Here is a 13,092-nt window from a genome sequence, read left to right on the forward strand (position 1 = left end):
CCACTGGTTGAAAACAGTTTTTCTTTGTCAATCCGCTGGTTGATGGAGTCAACTCACTAGTTGACGACAAATTTATTCCACATTCATTAATCCACCGGTTAATGTCAGTTATGTAGTTGTCTTAGAATCGACTCACAATTTGATAACATTTTGTTTTACCTCCATCAATCCTTCCATTTTTCTACCATCAGTAAAAGTTGGTAGTTCACCTTCAGTAAACGTCGGTGATTCTTTTGTTTCCCTACCTTCAGTAAAAGTTGCTAGTCCACCTTCAGTAAACGTCGGTGATTCTTTTGTTTCTCTATCATCAGTAAAAGTTGGTAGTTCACCTTCAGTAAACGTCGGTGATTCTTTGGTTTCTCTACCTTCAGTAAAAGTTGGTAGTTCACCTTCAGTAAAAGTTGGTGTATCTTTCATTTTCTCTACCTTCAGTAAAAGTCGGTAGTTCACATTCAGTAAAGGTCTGTGTATCTTTTGTTTCTCCACCTTCAGTAAAAGTCGGTGCATCCTTTGTTTCTATACCAGTGGGGTATTTTATAGAATCAACTCACTAGTTGATATTTTATCGATTCACCGGTTGATGTCAACTTGCTCTTTTGTTTAGGCTCAATCCACTGGTTGAGAATCAACCCTTCGTTCAAATCCCCACAAAGATCACTCTCCATTTTCATATCCCCAACAAGAATTCATGCATCCATGCATTCATGACATATTCATCGCGTCAAGGGTCAAAATTCAGGTCACTTAGTATTTAATTACCTTTCGCCTTTGATATCCCGAAGATCAAAGTCGTTCGAGCTATCTGGCTAAAGATAATTAAATAGGGGCATCTGTCGCACCCTAAATTTTGACCCAAGCTCTTTCATCTGATTCATTGGCATTAGCATATCAATTCAACTGCATCCAAAATAAATTTCGACTCCACACATTTGCATTTTTAAATCAATGTTTAAATTCACAATTGATTTCTCATTATTTTATTTAATAATCATTTTCTTTTTCTTTTGTTCTTATTAAACATTGCATCTTTATTTACCTATTAATGATTTAAGCTTGCATTCTCTTTTCTGAATTTTTCTTTTATTGGTTTAATGATTAAATTGATATTTAATTATTATTATCCATTTAATTTAAAATTAAGAAGGAGATATGTGATTCGTATTATAGGTATAAAAAAAAGAGAAAAAAAACTTTTGTTACATAATCTTATCTTTTATTGCTATACAAATCAAGTCTGTTGCACAAAAAAAAACAAGGTAAGAATGTTTCTTTCATGGTCATCATCGATTTTCATGGGCTTTGTTTCATCCATCATCTACACATCATGTGCACCGCAGAGATAGTGCACAAAAACTCCAAGGTTTATGCTGCTCCAATATGAGAGCCTGCATACCACTGCCCCATCACCATCAACCTGCAGTAACAAGCCAAAACCTGCACATAGGATGCCCAATGTTACACCAAAATGGTTAAACCAAAACCTGTATACGAAAATAACAAAATCAGTTCCCTAATATGTTCAAACCTATCTCAATATTCCCCCCAAAACTACCTCATCCCACCTATAAAAACAGAAGAATAACAGCAAGAAGAAAAAGGAAAAAAGCCACGAAAATTCCTCTAAACCTCTGCTAAACTCAAAACCTCTCCCCTATCAACAATCTCATAACAAATCCCTCTCAAACCTATCCATAATTTTTGCCCAGAAAGACACACAATTAACACTAATCTCCCTTCATTCACCACAAACCGCAAAACCGAATACACTCAAACTTCGACACCTCCATAACCTAACCTCACAACATAACATCACGGAAACGCAACATAACCGAACAACATATACACAAAACTCGGACACAGCATCAAGCAGAAGAAGAACCGCAAGGAGCACAGAGTCAGAACAATTTCAGAAGCGAATCCAGAAGAAAAACGAGCATACTCAGAAGAAGAAGAAACACAGAGAATAGAAACGAAGCAGAGCAAAGAAGAACAGGTACCTGGTTTGTTGTTTTCGTTTGATTTACGCTTTAAGACACATGTTGTAATTTGTAACCGAATGGAATCAATCGATTGGGGCTGAAGGGATCAATTTGGGGCTTAGGTTTCTTGCTTGAGTATGATTGATTGTGTCTTCACTATGTTTTATGCAAACTGAACGAGATTGTGAGATTGAAAGCGAGAGAATCACGAGAGTGAAGAGAGAAATAGCGCGCGAGAGAGATGCGAGGTTGAGAGAAGCTTGATTTGTTGTTTGTTTGAGTGTTAATGAAAGCGAATCGAGAGAGATGATTTTGAGGTCACTATGATTTTTACGCCATTGTTGTTGTTTGCTAAGAAGAGATAGTAGAGAGACAGAGAACACGACGAGAGGGAGAGGACTATTCTTGGGCGGCTGAGGTGTCCCTTAGGTTTTCTTAGAAAAAACCTTTCCTCTCTTCATTTGGGTCGGGTCTGTAAGGCCCCAAGTTTGTTAACACCCCACCTTGGCATCTTCATGCTTCAAAAAATATAAACAACTTTGGGCTCAATCTTTCAAGGGCCCATCGCCCCAATCTCTTTACACCCTCCATTTTAAAATAAAAAATCACCATCTCTTTTATTTATTTATTATATTAGTTTTTGTTAAATTGCTATCATTTTCTCATGCCATTATGCTTAGAACATATGTCAAAATCCCAAAAAAAAAACCAAACAATTTTCATTTAATAAAACTCCTCGATCCAACGTCGAGTCCATTTCACATTCTCACAAAAACTTCAAAACAATTTAAACTCATTATTTCATTTTTTCGCCCAAGCGCAAAGTCTTTTCATTGCCCAAGTGCAAATCTCGCCCAAGTGCGAATCTCATTTCAAAAATTGACTTTTCCGCCCAAGTGCGATTAGACCCATTTCATAAACCCTAAAACGCTTGATCCAACGTCAAGTTGTTAATCTTCTTTTTTTAACTATATCAAAGTGATTAAGTGACAAGGGGTGCACACCTCTTGAATACCTTTGATGCTTTGAATCAAATATTAAAAATCTTTCTTAATTAAATCAAAGTGATCAAGTGACAAGAAGTGCACACCTCTTGAATACCTTTGATCCTTTGAATCAAACCTTAAAAGGTATTTCTTAATTAAATCAAAGTGATCAAGTGACAAGAAGTGCACACCTCTTGAATACCTTTGATCCTTTGAATCAAACCTTAAAAGGTATTTCTTAATTAAATCAAAGTGATCAAGTGACAAGAAGTGCACACCTCTTGAATACCTTTGATCCTTTGAATCAAACCTTAAAAGGTGTTTCTTAATTAAATCAAAGTGATCAAGTGACAAGAAGTGCACACCTCTTGAATACCTTTGATCCTTTGAATCAAACCTTAAAAGGTATTTCTTAATTAAATCAAAGTGATCAAGTGACAAGAAGTGCACACCTCTTGAATACCTTTGATCCTTTGAATCAAACCTTAAAAGGTATTTCTTAATTAAATCAAAGTGATCAAGTGACAAGAAGTGCACACCTCTTGAATACCTTTGATCCTTTGAATCAAACCTTAAAAGGTATTTCTTAATTAAATCAAAGTGATCAAGTGACAAGAAGTGCACACCTCTTGAATACCTTTGATCCTTTGAATAAAACTTAAAAAATTCTTTCTTAATTAAATCGAAGTGATCGAGTGACAAGAAGTGCACACCTCTTGAATACCTTTGATCCTTTGAATCACATTAATAAAAATATAACTCCGTGGTTCGTTCGAACTACGATTGCTCTGACTTTCCCATTGCACGAGGGAATACGTAGGCACAAGATACAAACGTCTTGGCGAGCACAATAATAAAAAATAAAAATCCTTTTCCTTTTCCCTTTTATCGATTAATAAACTAAAGAACGCAAACATCACACAAACACTCATTCATAAAACTAACTAAATGGGTCCCATCGAGTACGATGGAGGTGAGGGGTGCTAATACCTTCCCCTTGCTTAACCGACTTCCGAACCCTAATTTGGTTGCGATGACCATCTTATCCATTTGTTTTTATTCATGGGTTTTATTCGACATTTTCCCTTTCCTTTCTGGAACAAATAAAGATCGGTGGCGACTCTGTTCTTTTTCGAGTGTGTAGACACCTCGAGTATTTTTTTAGCGCTACAGTAATGATTACATAATCACATGTTCTTGCTTTTGGGAATCTTCTTCAATTCTTATGCCATGGTGGAAATTGATGCATGTTATGTTTACAAATGCATTATGGGTCGTGTACCATCCATTAGTGTAGCCATATGCACAAAATTGCGAAGTTTCAAATTGTACATGACCTATAATTTTACTTCATGAGGCCAACTTTGAACAAGCATAACTCCTAGCTCAAAATGAATTTGGAGAAGGTTGAGCATAATTTGGAAAGCCATAAACATCTACTTCAATTCACTAGTTTGGAGTTTCTTCAAAATCATTTGGTAAATTTATGAAAAATGGGCCTAAAGTTGGAAGAACACTAGGTTAAAACACGTAGATTTTTTTCTAAGTTTTTATGACCTAAAACTTCAAAATCCCAAATCTCTCAAATGATTGATTTCTTGAAAAAATTTGCATTTTAAGATTTTTCTTTATTTTTCAAGATCTACAACTTTCATTTTGGGAGTTTTTTGAGTGTGTAAGCAAAATTTTGAGTTCCCAAAATACCCTTAAAACCCTAATTCCTGACTTTTTGAACCATGACGAATTTTCTTGAATTTCTTTTGCCAAATGACTTTAATAATCATATATTGATGATATTGATCTTTAAAATTCATGGTTTGACCAAAAATCCTAAAAGTCAAAGGTGATCTTGCATAGTTGACTTTTTCCAGATGAAGTGAAATCTTGGACTTTTGTGATGAATCAAACTCTCCTCCTTAAATGAATGATGTGAATGGTTTATGTTGAGGTAATAGAAGTTCTTGAATCATGTTTTGAGTTTTGGATCCATGTCCTGATTAAAAGTCAACTATCTTGGTGAATTAGGTCAAAAACCCTAATTATCGACCAGATGAAATTGATGACTGTAGATCTTGAATTGAAGTGTAATGCTTTATGGATGTTGTCATATGGATTATTTGAAGATGATTCAAGCCTTTGAGTGATGCCTTGGGGCTTTCTAGGGTTCCCCAAATGTGGTCCCTGATTATAGTCCTTGATAGGCTCAAAACCCTAGATTGGTGGAATAAGTAAACCTGAGCCTAGATGATTGTTGTCCAATTAATCATAGGTGAATAGAATGAATCTTTTTGAGTCCTATGATGATATTGGAGACTAATCCTTTTATTGATTGATCCTTTGCCTGAGTTCTTTTGTCCTTGAACATCCTTGATTAAGTACCAGATGAATAAGTGACTGCTCTGAGTATCTATTTTGAATTTGATGAAAAGTCTGGAGATGTGACATCTCAGGGGGGTCAAAATTAGGGTATGACAGTCATGTGGATTGCTCATGGATCTGTCTCGATTTCATTGTACCGGTGAGATCTTTCTAGTTTATCTTCTCTCTTCCCTTTGTTTCATTCCAATGGTGGATGTTGTATGTATATTTCTACTCTTATTGTATGTACATTTGTCGATCTTGGGATCGTTTATATATTCGCTTTACAAATCATCATTGTTGTTGTTCTTGATCTTTTTGCTTAAATGCTCTGGATTTGTGTTGTTGCAGACATGGACACCATAGATCTTGATTAGGAATGATAATTGTTAGTTTCTGGATTGCAGAAATGGATTTGGGGCTAATAATCGTAATGGGTATCGAGTCTAATGCCTCCGTGTTGTTTGTGTCGGTGGAGAAATCGCTAATGTGAATAGTACGGTTGAGCTTTCGTTGGTGGTGCAGACATGGACACCGATGTGGCATCTCGAATGATGCCCGATGATTTTGATGCGTATTGTGAGTGTCGAGCGATAGATCTTCATATTTAAGTATTCAACGGGTAGAACGAAATACAATTCCATAACTCTTTCTCTTAAACGATTGAGATTGTTTATTTGCTTTTATTTACTTTTCCAGCATTTACCTTTCCACACCGAAATCATGAAACGTAGAACGCGAGATAGTCGAACGACAGTTCTTCTCACCAATCTCTATGGACACGATAATTCCCGGATAAATATTTCCAAAACTTTTGTTGCTTGTCGCTCTACCGCTCCAACATCTAGGAAGAGTAATTTGTGGTTGCTGACCCTACCTCACTGGTGAATAAGGAGGAGTGAAAGCATTGGATGACTTTACATGGGGTAAAAAATTTATGGAGGAAGATGTTGAGAATGTGGGGAAGGCGATTGAAGTGAAGTTTGAGGGTGATTATTCGAATATGTTTAGTGCGTTATCAAAATGGGGAGACAGGGGTCAGAAGGTGATGGTGGTTCAGGGTGATTAGAGGGTGGGAAGAGGGGGTGGTCAGAGGTTGGTCCGAGGGGTGGGGGGTTATAATGAAGATGATATCTTTTAATGTTCGGGGGTTGGGTGGGTGGGAAAAGCGTAGAGAGGTGAGGAAGGTGGTTTCAGAGCATAGGACGTGGATTTTGTGTATTCAAGAAACTAAAATGGATGTGGTGGATGAGTTTGTTAGTAGTTTTGTGGGGGAATGATGCGGTTGGTTATTCCTTTAAGCCTTATGGGGGGCTTCGGGGGGCATCCTGACATTGTGGGATTTGGCGGAGGTGGATGTGTGTGCTACGCGATCGATTTAACACATGTTGATTATTCAAGGTGTGTTTTCTAAGTGTGGGGATGAGTTTTCTCTAGCTAATGTTTATGCATCGTATGATGGTGTGGGGCATCCAATGTTGTGGGACAAATTAGGGACTATTATGCAAAATTATGGCGGTGGTGGTCCTTGGTGCGTATTGGGGGATTTTAATGCCATTAGACACCAGTTTGAAAGGCGTAATATGGTATCTGTTGAGAGATATGTGGAAGAGGTGTCCTTTAATAGTTTTATTGATGTTAATGAGTTTGTGGATTTTCCTTTGTGTGGGAGATGTTTTACTTGGTACAGTGGCGATGGTAGAGTCATAAGTCGGTTGGATAAATTCCTAGTCTTTGCAGAGTGGTGTTTTACTTGGCCTAATTGTACTCAGTGGGCTCTTTCTAGAGGTCTTTCTGATCATTATCCGCTTTTGGTGTATATTGATGTCCAAAATTAGGGACCGAGACCCCGGCGAATGTTGAAATGTTGGGTGGATTTACCAGGGTATCACAATTAAGTGCTTAAGCAGTGGAGGTCGTTCCAGGTGGAGGGGTGGGGTGGTTATGTGTTGAAGGAAAAACTGAAGTTAATAAAAAGGAGTCTAAAATTATGGCATTAACAACATACTCATAATTTAGAAGGGAGAATTTTAAAGGTTAAAAAGTGTATTGAGTTCCTTGATGTGAAATGGGAACTAGATAGATTAGAGGAAGATGGGATGGTGGAACTTCATGACTTGTTGTTGATTTGATGGCTTTATCCAAATTGAATTCGAGTATTCAGTGGCAGAAATCCAGATTGAATTGGTTGACGGAAGGTTATGCAAATTCGAAAAAAATTCATGGGTTTTTGTCTTGTTAAAGAAAGGCTAATGCGATTTTTTCTTTATTTGTGAATGGTAACATTGTGGAAGGAGTGGAGCCGATCAGGGATGCATTTTTCAGCTCTTTCAGTCTTGTTTCAAGATAGTAGAAGGTAATCATCTTGAGATTGATAATTTGGCATTTAAAACTCTTAGTGGGGGTAAAGGGGCTGATCTGATTAAGCCGTTCTCGATGGAAGAAGTGAAATTGGCGGTGTGGGATTGTGATACTTATAAGAGTTCTGGACCGAATAGTGTGAGCTTCGTTTTTTTAAAAGAATTTTGGGACATGTTGAAAGATGATATGTTGATATACATGGTGGAGTTTCATCAGAATGGTAAGCTAACTAAAGGTATTAATAGTACTTTCATTACTATGATACTTTATCCTAGTTCGCAAATGGTTGCGAATTTTTGTCCTATATCATTAGTAGGGTATTTGTACAAAGTTTTGGCAAAGGTGTTGGCTAACAGATTAAGGAAGGTGATTGGGGGATGATTTTGAAAACCCAATCAACTTTTATAGCTGGAAGACAAATTCTCAAGGGTATTCTTATAGCGAATGAGGTGGTGGATGAAGCTTAGAAGTGCAACAAAGAGTTAATGTTATTCAAAGTAGATTTTGAAAAAGCATATGATTATGTGGATTGGTGTTATTTGAAGATAGTAATGGAAAGAATGCATTTTTCAGTGTTGTGGGTGAAATGGATTAATGAATGTGTATCGACAGCTATAACATCAGTTTTAGTTAATGGAAGTCCTATTGATGAATTTAGATTGGGTATAGATTTACGACAGGGTGATCCGTTATCACCTTTTCTCTTTCTAATTACGGAAGAGGATTTTTATGTTTTGATGAATGCTATGGTTGTAACACCCCTTTTCTAACCCCAAATATTCAATATATATATATATATATATATATATATATATATATATATATATATATATATATATATATTCACAGAGTAAATAAAATGCATAAACAAAAGAACGTCACAATGTTGTTTTCATAGCAATGAAAACCTAAATCAAATTATACAAACATGCACTGATCCCCTTATAAAACAATTTGAAACTTCATGCTTTTATACATTATGCATATCGCACGCGGAATAATAAATCTCAAGTAATTTCAATGAATATATCACATACTTTATTCATCTACCAAAACATATAACATAATCAATTCATATATATGTATATATATATATATATATATATATATATATATATATATACACACACACACATATACATATGCATGTTATATGAATTCATCAACTAGGCAACATAGCCTTCAACTTCAAGTACTCAAAATATCATATCAAATACCATAAAAGATAACAATATACAAATATTACAAACATGAGTTTAAAACCCCCAGTGTTATATGATTAGAGCATTTGACTCACAACCTAATCAAAACGATAAAACCGAAAGATTCCTCGGCTAAATCCTCGTGCAAGCATGCTACTTGTCGAAACCTGCACGATGTTACAATGAACATCATTAAAACATAAGGGTGAGAATTCACATCATAATGAATACATAATATATGTACAATGAACATAGCATACCATAGCATAATCATTCATCACACTTCGTAATTTGAACAAGTTCATAAATACACACATAGCACAATATACAATCACCACACAAACAAACACATCAATTTAAACAATCACATAAAAATCAATGTGACTCGAATTCAGTTAATGTGACTCATACATGTGGTACCATGTGAGTATCAAGCTCACCACTCCCCGATTAAAATCCAGAGCCACGCTTGAAATTCGGACAAGATCAAAGCCACTTATGTTTCCACACAAGGATCAAAGCCAACCGGGGTACAATCTCCCCATGAATGCATGTACAATTATCACAAAACATATGCAATTAAGATTATCCATACAATCTTAACATACCACATACCACAATAATTCCACACATTGAATTATCCACCAATTGTACAAAATGCATCAAGTAATCATTCACAACAAACACATCCAAATAGCATATACATATTCACACACATCATGTATATCATATCACATAACATGCCAACAAATGCTATACACAATTCACCAAATCAAAATACACATAACGGTAATCATACGTCATTCATACAAAAACACCTTAATTAAATTATTAAGTGCTAACAAATCCAATTCTATCATATATATAATTACATTAGCTTCCTAATGCTTCGAACGACACTTAAAATAGAGTTACGGATCAAAAGTTATGCATCTTAGAAATTTGGCAAAACAAGGCAAATTCTCCCGGCTGTTTACCAGTAATTTCTAACAAACAACCGCTAGTCCTCCAAAGTGTTTAAACAATCTGGTTACTCGCAGAATCGACTAAATTGATCCTAGGACATTGTCGAATAGTGTTTAGTGGTTTGATTCATATTCAATAATCTCTATAGTTTGCAAAATATACAACTTGCTAATATAAATTGCAATAAGTAAACAACTTTTAAAGCGAAATAAAGTAAATGTATAAACAAAGAACTTTTAAATATAACTTTGCATTGAACAAATAACATAAAGTATAAAAATATGATGTTCTTCACACTTACATTGTTTCAACAAAGACTCTTTTCTCTCGCGTCGGTACTTCGAATGTATTTTGTGAATTTTTTTCTATATTGATTCGAACATGCCAAACTAAACAATAGCACTCCTATTTATACTACTTCGACCCTAACAGTCACTACATAGATGTCTGCCACGTTCGACGTTTCGAACGTTTCTTATCCTTCAGATGTCTCCACGCGTCTTCTGGACGAAACCACTTTCTTTTGAAATTCAAATCTTCTCGCTCTGCCGTTTCGACCATACTAGCGTCTATGTCGAAGGATATTTGTCACATTGCTAATCATTACTTCTTGTTCAAATAACACCTCTTTTAAAGAGAAAATCCTTAAATAGTTCTATGAGAGCTAATTCTTCCTCATGATCAAAACCATTCAAGATATCATAAACCCTTAATCAAAATCTTCAGCTAACACCGGCGGAACAATTCTTTCGCCCGACGCTCCAAGAAAGAAACTTGGCCACATTTTTACCCCTCTCTCCCTCTGTCTCACCCGGCGCACACTCGCCCGACGACATAATTCCTTTGCCCAACAGAACACACCAGAAACAGAAAAGTCTGTGCATTTTCAGCACCTCCAATACCAACCTAAATGTGATTTCAACCAACCAAAACTCATTCAAACAACAATTTAGCACACATATAAGGTTCCTAAACATATTTCTAACCATGGGTTCACATACAAACATCATCAAACATGATTACTACCACAAATTCCATGGATTCAACATAACCCTAACATGTGAAAATCTATGAAATGAAGAAACATGAGATACCTAGCATACAACTACTCATTGCATACTCATACATTCAAGATAATGAGAATTCTCCCCCTTACCTCAAATCAAAATCCTTCTTCTTCAAGATTTCCCCCAATTTTCTCTTTCTCCCTCTTTCTCTTCTCTTCTCTTCTTACCAAAAGCTAATGTTATGAAATGACCTAACCCAACTCTTACTATCTCCTTTCTTTCTAATGGGCTTAGCTACCTATTCTATCTCCACTAATTAGGCCCATTAGCTATTATTTCATTATTCTACCAATAATTTGTAATAACTCAATTAGCCAAATTAATACAATAATACACATAATCAAATAATTAAATAATTATTATACCATATAATAATTAAATAAGTAAATAATTAATAAAAACACCAAATAAAATAAATAAATAACTCATAAAATTGAGATGTTACAATGGTCCTAGGAGGATTCTTTACAGGATCTAGCGTGGGGAATGGTGTAGGTAAATATATTACTCACTTATAGTTTACAAATGATACTCTCCTGATGGGGGCTAAGAGTTGGGCTAATGCCAGGGCTCTTAAAGCGGTGTTGCTGTTGTTTGAATCCATTTTGGGTTTAAAAGTGAACTTTAATAAGAGCATGTTAGTGGGGGTCAATATTTCTAATTCTTGGTTGAAGGAGGCAACTTCAGTGTTAAATGGTAAACTAGGAGTTATTCCTTTAATTTATTTGGGGCTCCCCATTAGAGGTAATCTTCATAAGCTTATTTTTGGCAACCTGTGTTGGAAACCATTAGGAAAAGGTTATCAGGGTGGAAGTGTCGTAATCTTTCGGGGTGGGTGGTCGCTTGATTCTTTTGTAGTCTGTTCTGTCTGTTATTTTGATTTATTTCATTTCGTTCTTTAAAGCTCTCGCAGGTATAATCTCTTCTCTTGAATATTTATTTATTTATTTTAGGGAGGTACAGAGGATAGGAGAAGGATATATTGGTTTGATTTTGATATTATTTGTTTCAGTAAGGAGAAAGGTGGTTTGGGTGTGAGAAGGTTAAGGGATTTTAATGAGGCTTTGTTGGGGAAATGGTGTTGGAGGATGCTGGAGGAGAGGGGAAGTATTTGGTATAGGGTGCTTGTGCAGAGGTATGGGGAGGAAAAGGGCGCTTGCATTCAAGGTCGGACAGGGGGTCTGTGTTGTGGCAGAATGTGAACAGGATCGGACAAGGGGTTGGGGTGAGTGTTCTTGGGTGGATGATGATTAATATTGAGCGTGTAGCTGGAAATGGGGTAAATTCTTTATTTTGGAGGGACCCCTGGCTGAAGCAAAGGCGTTGATTGAAGGATAGAAAAACACTTAGAAAGGGGGGGTTTGAATAAGTGTAGTATTAAAAACTTGAACGATAAAAATAAATTGCACAGTTATTTTTATCCTGGTTCGTTGTTAACTAAACTACTCCAGTCCACCCCCACGGAGTGATTTACCTCACCTGAGGATTTAATCCACTAATCGCAACAGATTACAATGGTTTTCCACTTAGTCCGCGACTAAGTCTTCCAGAGTATCCTGATCACAACCTGATCACTCCAGGAACAAATGCTTAGACACAAGCTAAGACTTTCTTAGAGTATCCTGACCACCACGTGATCACTCTAATTACAACTGCTTATACACAAGCTAAGACTTCCTAGAGTATCCTGATCAACACTTGATCACTCTAGTTACTTACAAATTAATGTAATCAAATAAGAGTTTTACAATGCTTCTTAAAAGCTATAATCACAACAGTGATATTTCTCTTAACGTTTAAGCTTAATCTCACTAATATATTACAACAGCAATGTAGTGAGCTTTGATGAAGATGAAGTTTCTGAGCTTTGAATTTGAACAGCGTTTCAGCAAGTCTTTCAGAATAATTTCGTTCAGAATTGGTTCAGAGTTGTTCCAAAGTTGTTAACCTTGCTTCTCATCAGAACTTCATATTTATAGGCGTTTGAGAAGATGACCGTTGGGTGCATTTAATGCTTTGCGTGTTCCGTACAGCATTGCATTTAATGTTTCACGCTTTTGTCAACTACCTCGAGCCTTGTTCACGCTGTGTCTACTGACGTTGCCTTTAATAGCTTCCAACGTTCCTTTTGTCAGTCAGCGTAGCCTGCCACTTGTACTTTCTTCTGATCTGA

The 13,092-nt window shown here is 36.1% G+C and overlaps 1 pseudogene; it reads left to right on the forward strand.

Annotated features, from left to right (window-relative positions):
• The first annotated feature begins 6,708 nt into the window (after positions 1-6,708).
• Positions 6,709-12,121, forward strand: LOC131628253 (uncharacterized; annotated as a pseudogene).
• The last annotated feature ends 971 nt before the right edge of the window (positions 12,122-13,092 follow it).

Source organism: Vicia villosa, unplaced genomic scaffold (genome assembly GCF_029867415.1).
Source record: "Vicia villosa cultivar HV-30 ecotype Madison, WI unplaced genomic scaffold, Vvil1.0 ctg.000436F_1_1, whole genome shotgun sequence".
NCBI lineage: Eukaryota > Viridiplantae > Streptophyta > Magnoliopsida > Fabales > Fabaceae > Vicia > Vicia villosa.